This window comes from Trachypithecus francoisi, unplaced genomic scaffold (assembly GCF_009764315.1).
Source record: "Trachypithecus francoisi isolate TF-2019V2 unplaced genomic scaffold, Tfra_2.0 Lachesis_group16, whole genome shotgun sequence".
In the NCBI taxonomy this organism is placed as follows: Eukaryota; Metazoa; Chordata; class Mammalia; order Primates; family Cercopithecidae; genus Trachypithecus; species Trachypithecus francoisi.
The window spans coordinates 9106020-9115187 of record NW_022681461.1 but is presented as its reverse complement, the minus strand read 5'-3'; positions in this window follow the sequence as shown (position 1 = coordinate 9115187).

Here is a 9168-nt window from a genome sequence, read left to right as displayed (position 1 = left end):
GTCTGTTCACTCTGATGATAGTTTTGCTTGCTATGCAGAAGCTCTTTAATTAGATCCCATTTGTCAATTTTTGCTTTTGTTGCAATTGCTTTTGGTGATTTCATCATAACATTTTCGCCCATGCCTATGTCCTGAATGGCCTATTGCCCGAATTTTCTTCTAGGATTTTTATAGTTTTGGGTTTTATATTTAAGTCTTTAATCCATCTTGAGTTAATTTTTGTATAAGGTGTAAGGAAGAGATCCAGTTTCAATTTTCTGGATATGGTTTCAGCCTTATTTATTTATTTATTTATTTATTTTTGAGACGGAGTCTGGCTCTGTCGCCCAGGCTGGAGTGCAGTGGCCGGATCTCAGCTCACTGCAAGCTCCGCCTCCCGTGTTTACACCATTCTCCTGCCTCAGCCTCCGGAGTAGCTGGGACTGCAGGCGCCCGCCACCTCGCCCGGCTAGTTTTTTGTATTTTTAGTAGAGACGGGGTTTCACCGTGTTAGCCAGGAGGGTCTCGATCTCCTGACCTCGTGATCCACCCGTCTCGGCCTCCCAAAGTGCTGGGATTACAGGCTTGAGCCACCGCGCCCGGATTTATTTATTTTTGATACAGAGTCTCACTCTGTCACCCAGGCTGGAGTGCAATTGCACAATCTCAGCTCACTGTAACCTCTGCCTTTCAGATTCAAGCAGTTCTCTAGCCTCAGCCTTACAAGTAGCTGGGACTACAGGTGCACCCCACCATGCCTGGCTAATTTTTGTATTTTTAGTAGAAATGGGGTTTCACCATGTTGGCCAGGCTGCTCTCGAACTCCTGACCTCAACTGATCCTCCTGCCATGGCCTCCCAAAGTGCTGGGATTACAGGTGTGAGCCACTGCAACTGGCCAGTCATTATATTTAAAAACACATTCTATCCTTTTCTCTCTCCATCTTCTCCTGGAATTTCTATAATGCAAATTTATTTCTCTTGGTTGTGTCCCATAAATCTTGTAGGTTTTCCTCACTGCTTTTTGTTTTTTTTCCTTTTGCCCTCTGATCAGATTATTCCAAATGACCTATCTTCTGGTCCTCTGATTCTTTATTGTGCTTGACTGAGTCTGCTGTTGAAGTTCTCTACTGACCTTTTCAGTTCAGTCACTGCATTCTTAATCTGTGGGATTTCTATTTGGGATTTAAAAAAATTTATATTGTCTTTTGTTTCTTTGTTGAACTACTCATTTTGTTCATGTGCTGTTTTTCTGAATATCGTTTAGCTATCTACTTATGTTTTCTTGTAGTTCATCAAACTTTCCTAAGAGGATTATTCTGAATTATTTTTTAGACTGTTTATAGATCTCCATCTCTTTTGGGTAAATTACTGGAGCTTTGTTAGTTTCCTTTGATGGTGTTATGTTCCCTGACTCTTTCCAGTTTTTGTATTCTTGTGTTTGTTTCTGTGCATTTGTGGAAGTGCTCTCCTTGTCTAGCTTTACAAGTTCACTTTGGCAGGGGTATACCTTAACCATTCAGTCCAACCTGGGGTCTGGACAGACCAGTTGGTAGTGTCATTGGGCAGGTGGGGCTTGCTATTAATTCTCTAGTTGGACAGGACCACTGACTGTACTCTGAGCTTGGGTGGGGTTGCTGGATGGACTCTGAAGTCAGGTGGGTCAGCTAGCAGGGCTTGTAGTCAAGCAAGGCTGCTGGCTGGGCTCCGAGTTCAGGCAGGTTGTTGGCTGGGCTTCTTAGTTGTGTGGTGCCACTAACTGGGCTCCACAATTGCCTCTGGTTGTGGAGTTGTGGGCTGTGGTCCTGGCAAGGTGATGATAATGGTTGGACCCCACAATTAGGTGGAATGTCTCAGCCTCACCCCCAGGTTCTGGGATTGTCATAAAGGTGTTCTTGTCTGTGAGTAGTTGCTAGTTGGACTTCGTGTGTTGGGAAATAAAGCTGAAAACTTCCTATTCTGACATCTTACTAATGTCACTAACACCTTTAGTGTTTTCAATTTTAGCCATTCTAATAGAAATGCAGTAGTATAGTATCTTATTGTTTTAATTGCTTTTTTATTTTTATTTTTATTTTTATTATTTTTTTGAGACAGAGTCTCACTCTGTCACCCAGGCTGGAGTGCAATGGGGCGATCTCGGCCCACTGCATCCTCTGCCTCCTGGGTTCAAGCGATTCTCCTGCCACAGCCTCCTGAGTAGCTGGGATTACAGGTGCATGCCACCATGTCTGGCTAATTTTTGTATTTTTAGTAGAGACAGGGTTTCACCATGTTGGTCAGGCGGGTCTCAAACTCCTGACCTTGTGATCCATCCGCCTCAGCCTCCCAAAGTGCTGGGATTACAGGTGTGAGCCACTGCGACTGGCCTTAATTGCTTTTCAAAAACTTCCTTAATGACATAGAATGTTGAACATATTTTCATATGCTTATTTGCTATCTGTGTATCTTCTTCAGTGAAGCGTCTGTTCAGATCTGTGGCCTCATTTTCAGTTGGGTTGTTTATTGTCTCATTACTGAGTTTTAAGAGGCCTTTGTATATTTTGGATGCCAGTCCTTTAACAGATATATGTTTTGCAAATGTTTTTTCTAGTCTGTGTTTTTTTTTTATTGTCATAATCTTTTGCAAAGCATGTATTTTTGATTTTACTGAAGTCCAACTTATCAATGTTCTCTTTCATGGATTGTGTCTTTGGTGTGGCATCTAAACACTAAATCCAAGGACACTTAGGTTTTCTTTTATATTACCTTCTAGGAATTTTATAATTTAGCATTTTACGATTAGGCCTATGATCCATTTTGAGTTAATTTTTGTAAAAAGCGTAAAGGCTATGTCTGGATCCTTATTTTTCCTGTGAATCTCCTATTGTTTCAATCTAATTTGTTGAAAACACTACCCTTTCTTCACCAAAATGTTTTTGCTCCTTTGTTAAAGATCAGATGACTGTATTTATGTGGGTCTGTTTCTGGTATCTGGATTCTGTTCACTGATCTATTTATTTATTCTTCTGCCAATACCACATTGTTTTTATTACTTTAGCTTTATCGTAAGTCTTGAAATTAGTTTCTGTCCTTCAACTTTGCTGTTTTATAATATTGTCTTGACTATTCTGGGTTCTTGCCCCTCCATATAAACTTTAGAGTCTTGTTGTCCTTATCCACACAATAGCTTGCTGAGATTATAATTGGGATTATGTTGAATCTACAGATCAAGTTGGGAAGAACTGACATCTTGACAATATTAAATCTTTCTATTTATATACATGAAATAGCTCTCCATTTATTTAGGTATTCTTTGACTTCCATCATAGTTTTGTGGTTTTTATGCAACTCATATAGGTCTTGTACATATTTTGTTAGGTTTTGTTTTGAAAGCCCCTAGCTAAATTGGTGTTCCAGTACCACAGTGGCTAGTAACCCTACCCTAACAGGAAATGAAGGGTAGTAGATGGGGGTGTTTATAGAATGGCTTTCATGGGATCCTTATTTTACTTGGTAGACAGCCTAATGCCTCATTGTCTGACCTATGGCCAGTGTCCCTCACACACACAGGAAACTTGTTTACCTTAGCAGATGACCTTGTGGTTCTTGTTTGAGCTGTGTCCGATTTATGCCTACCTGAGTATTGCTTTGGTGCTGGGAGCCCAACCTTGAGTTCTCCTCAGTTTCCCAGGGAAAACCCAGCCTGGGGTAGCCCTTGGTTCTTCAGATGGAAGGCACAAATTCAGATTGAGGGCTCATCTGCTTAAAGGAAGCAGTAGAAAAAACAGAGAGCCCAGTCTGCTAGGCAGGAGAGATACCTCTAAGTTCTTATCTTTGGCCACTGGCTTGAGCTATTTGAGCGTGGTGTTCTATTTCTAATGCCTAGACACAGCAACCTTTGCTGTGCCATTTCCATTACAGATTTATACCCAAGGACTTCACTTTTTGGTGATAATAAAACCAATGTTGTGTTTTTAATGTTCAATTTCAGTGTTCATTGTTGCTATGTAAGAAAGCAATTAACTTTTTAAAAAAATTATTACCTTGCATTCTGCAACTTGCCTGTAGGTTAATTCTCCTGTGGATCCTTGGCTGAAGAAAGCTGTGATGAGAAAGCTCCAGGAACAGATTTAGGCCTTCTGAGGTTTCTGAGCCTGTCATTCATTCAACAGATAATTATTTACTACTTCTCTATGACAAGGTACTGTGGGAGGCTAAAGATGCAGGATTCCTACCCTGGAGAGGCGAATAGCCCCATAGGCATTGCTAATGACAAGTTTGCACATGTTATCAGAGGGGAAGAGAAAGAATTTCCAGGTATGAGGGAAGACTCTTCTTCCTCTTAGATGTCTCACTAAGAGGAGAGCATAGTGGCCCCAGAAAATTAAGCCGACTGGGTGCCACTAGGAAGATATTTTCCTAGTCTATTTCTCCCAGGGCAGAACATTAAAAATTGTTTTCCTCCAATATACATTTTCATGGAAGATAAAGATCAGAATTATACTGACCAGGAGAGATGGTGAATTAGAATGAATCTCATCTTCAGTGCTATTGATTTTGTTCAGGAGGCTAATCTCCAGATAGGGGTCACAGTATGCCTAGGTAAGACACTGCAAATATCAATTCATGTAATGAAACACACAAGTTAGGAATAATTATGAAAATATATTTGCATAATGTGAAATAATCTTAAGTACATGTGAAAATACATTCAAAATGCCACAAAGCATTAACTGGACATATTGTTTGTGTGTTTTTTCTACTAGTCATTTGTTCTTTATTCATTTTGTTTTCTACCAGTTCTCAGTGGATAATTGGTACCAAGCTTCTAAATTTAAGAAAAATTTAGGAGAGAAAAACTTAAAATAAAGAAAATTTTATCCAATATTGTATAGGTATGAGTATTTGGTAAAAATTTGGCATAATTTAATTTTAGCAGCAGGACATCTTGTTCAGGGTAGAGAGAAAGGGCATTATTTGAAAACTACTAATCTGAAAATCATGGAGGAGGATCATGTAGGAAATTCTCCTGAAATGGCAGAAACCTTCTCTTTATCTCCTGCCTGCAAGTCATTCTTTTTTTTTTTTTTGGAGACGGAGTCTTGCTCTGTCGCCCGGGCTGGAGTGCAGTGGCCGGATCTCAGCTCACTGCAAGCTCCGCCTCCCGGGTTTACGACATTCTCCTGCCTCAGCCTCCCGAGCAGCTGGGACCATAGGAGCCCGCCACCTCGCCCGGCTAGTTTTTTGTATTTTTTTTAGTAGAGACGGGGTTTCACCGTGTTCGCCAGGATGGTCTCGATCTCGTGACCTCGTGATCCGCCCGTCTCGGCCTCCCAAAGTGCTGGGATTACAGGCTTGAGCCACCGCGCCCGGCAAGTCATTCTTTATTCCATCCCATGAAGAACTTCGTTGTGAACCCTCATTGCCTCACTCTGTAATGGAAAAGCAGAGGTGGAAAACCCTGTCAACTAAAAGTTCAAGATCTGGTCTCAGCTGCATCATTACTTGGTTACTTAGGGCAAGTCAAAGATTGTTTTTGCTTCATTTTTCTCATCCACAAAAAAGAAATAATACCTCCTTGCTGGCATCACATTAATTTTTTCCATGAAAATAAATGAACCAATGAATAAATATAAAGAAGAATTAATTTGGTTGCTTGAGGATTATGTGTTCATTGTTCTCTCTTTTCCTGGGTCATAAGATGATGAGTTCCTTATGGTAGACAGCCTCCATGGCAGTTCCCAACCTCCCAAGATTCCCACCTCCAAAGATTCATGCCCTTGTGGGTTACTTTCTGGATTGTTCTGTGTGATTAACAGAATATAGCAGGAGTAATGACATATCACTTCAATAGGCTATAAAAGACTGTTGCTTCTGTTTTTTTTTCTCTCTCTCTCTGATCACTCACTCTGGGAGAAGTCAGCTGCCATTTCACTAAAAGTCTATCATGTTAGTCTATTTGCATTGCTGTAAAGAAAACCAGAGGCGGCCGGGCGCGGTGGCTCAAGCCTGTAATCCCAGCACTTTGGGAGGCCAAGACGGGCGGATCACGAGGTCAGGAGATCGAGACCATCCTGGCTAACACGGTGAAACCCCGTCTCTACTAAAAATACAAAAACTAGCCGGGCGAGGTGGCGGGCGCCTGTAGTCCCAGCTACTTGGGAGGCTGAGGCAGGAGAATGGCGTAAACCCGGGAGGCGGAGCTTGCAGTGAGCTGAGATCCGGCCACTGCACTCCAGTCCGGGCGACAAAGCGAGACTCCGCCTCAAAAAAAAAAAAAAAAAAAAAAAAAAGAAAACCAGAGGCTGGGTAATTTATAAAGAAAAGATGTTTATTTAGCTCATGGTTCTGCAGGCTGTACAGGAAGCGTGGTGCCAGCATCTACTTTTGGGGCGGGCCTCAGGGAGCTTCCGATCATGGCAGAAAGTGAAGGCAGGGGGCAACATGTCACATGATGAGAGATGGAGCAAGAGACAAAAAGGGTGCCACACTCTTTTAAACAACCAGATCTTGTGTGAAATCAGAGTGAGAACTCACTCATTACTGTGAGGAGGACACTAAGCCACTCATGAGGGATCCACCCCCAAAACTCAAACCCTCCCACTAGGCCCACCTTCAACATTGGGGATTACATTTCAACATGGGATTTGGAGGGGACAAACCATATCATTCTGCCCCCAGCCCTCCAAATCTCATGTCCTTTCACATGGCAAAAAACAATAATCCCTTCTCAATAGTCCCCCAAAGTCTTAACTCATCCTAGCATTAACTCAAAAGTCTCAAGTTCAAAGTCCGAAGTCTCATCAGAGACACAAGGCAAGTTTTGTCTACCTATGAGCCTGTAAAATTATAAAAAACAAGTCATTTACTTACAAGATACAATGATGGAACAGGTATTGGGTAAAGATTTCCATTCCAAAAGGAAAATAATTGGGCAACACGACCCACACAAGTCTGAAACCCAGCAGGAGAGACATTAAACATTAAAACTCCAGCATAATCTTCCTTGACACCATGTCTAACATGTTGGGCGCAGTGGTGCAAGGTATGGGTTCCCCAGGCCCTAGTAGTTCTGCCCCTGTGATTTTGCAGGGCGCAACCCCTCTGGCTGTTTCATGGGTTGGAGTTGAATGCCTGGAGCTTTTCTAGGCTCAGGGTATAAACTGCTGATGGCTCTACATTTTCTGGTCTGGAGGGCAGTGACTCTCTTCCCACAGCTCCACTAAACAGTGCCCTGGTGGTGGAGACTCTGTGTGGGGGCGCCAACCCCATATTTCCCTTCAGCATGTCTTTAGCAGAGTTTCTCTGTGAGGGCTCCACCCATGTTGCAGGCATCTGCCTGGGCACTCAGGCTTTCCAATACATCCTCTGAAATCTAGGAGGAAGCTTCCAAACCTCCTTCACTTCTGCATTCTGCGCATCTGCAGGCTTAACACCATGTGGAAACCACCAAGGTTTATGGCTTGTGCCATTTGGAGTTGTGGCCTGAACTGTATCTGTGGTCCTTTTCACTGAGGCTGGAGATGGAGTTGCCAGGATTCTGGGAGCAGAGCAATGGAGCCCTGGGCCTGGCCCCTGAAACTATTCTTTCCTCTTGGCCCTCTGGGTCTGTGATGGGAGGGTCTGCCTCAGAGATTCTGAAATGCCTTCAAGCACTTTTTTCTGTTGTCTTGACTATTAGCACTTGGCTCCCTTTTAGTTATGTTAGTCTCTCTAACAAGTGGTTATTCCTTAGCCTGCTTGGATTCTTCGCCTGAAAATGCTCTTTTCTTCTCTACCACATAGCGAGGCTGCAGATTTTCCAAATTTTTACACTATACTTCCCTTTTAATGACAAGTTCCAACTTAAGTTTTTCCTCTGCTTCCGTGTCTGATCTTAGATTGTTAGAAGCAGCTAGGGCACATCTTGCATGCTTTGCTGCTTAGAAATTTCTTCTGCCAGATATGCTAAGTCATCACTCTTAAGTTCAACCTTTCATAAAACTGTAAGACATGGACACAATGAAGCAAAGCTCTTTGCTAGGGTATAATAAGGGTGACCTTTGCTGTAGCTCCCTGTAACTTCTTCATTTTTGTCTGGGACCTTATCAGCTTGGCCTTCACTGTCTGTATTTCCTTTTTTTAAAGTTTTGTTTGTTCTTATAGTTTCTTGTTAGAAAAACACTGTCTATATTTCTATCAGTATCTTGGTCACAACCAGTTAACCAGTCTCTAAGAAGTTTCAAACTTTCCCTTGTCTTCCTGTCTTCTTCTGAGCTCTCCAAACTCTTCCAACGTCTGTCTGTTACCCAACTTCAAAGCTTCTTTCACATCTTCAAGTATCTTTATAGCAGCATCCCACTCCTTAGTAACAATTTTCTGTGTTAGTCCACTTGTGTTGATATAAAGAAATACCAGAAACTGGGTAATTTATAAAGAAAAGAGGTTTATTTTGGCTCATGATTCTGCAGGATGTACAGGAAGCATGGTGATGGCATCTGCTTCTGGTGAGGGCCTCAGCAAGCTTCTAATGATGGTGGAATGTGAAGAGGGAGCAGTATGTCACATGGTGAGAGAGGGAGCAAGAAAAAGGGAGGAGAGAGCTGCCTGGCTCTTTGAAGTGACCACATCTTACGTGAAATCAGAGTGAGAACTTACTCATTACTGCAAGGAGGGCACTAAGCCACTCATGAGGGATCCACCTCCATGACCCAAACACCTTTCTCTGGGTCCACCTCCAATATCGGGGATCACATTTCAACATGAGATTTGGAGGGCAAGCACATCCCAACCATATCACCTATGGAGGAGTCTACATAATGAGAAACTGAGGCCTCTTGCCAATGGCATGTGAATGACTTGAAGTGGCTATTTCTTGGAAGCAGATCTTCCAGCCCTAGTCAAGCCTTCAGATAACTGCAGTCCTGGCCAACAACTCAACTGAAACCTCATAACAGAGCCTGAGTCAGAAAGACCCAGATAAACCACTCCAAGATTTTTGACTGTCCAGAACTTTGTGAATTAATAGAGAATTATTGCTTTAAGTTGCTAAGTTTTGGGGGTAATTTGTTATGCAGCAATAGGTAACTAACGAATTCCCCAAGTACGAAAATACATGTATTTGCCCATGGAATCCAACCCAGTGCTGGTCACATAGAGGGCATGGAATTCAACAAATACTTGAAAAACGAAGTGAAATGAAAGGGAAGAATGACAGGGAAGCAGAACG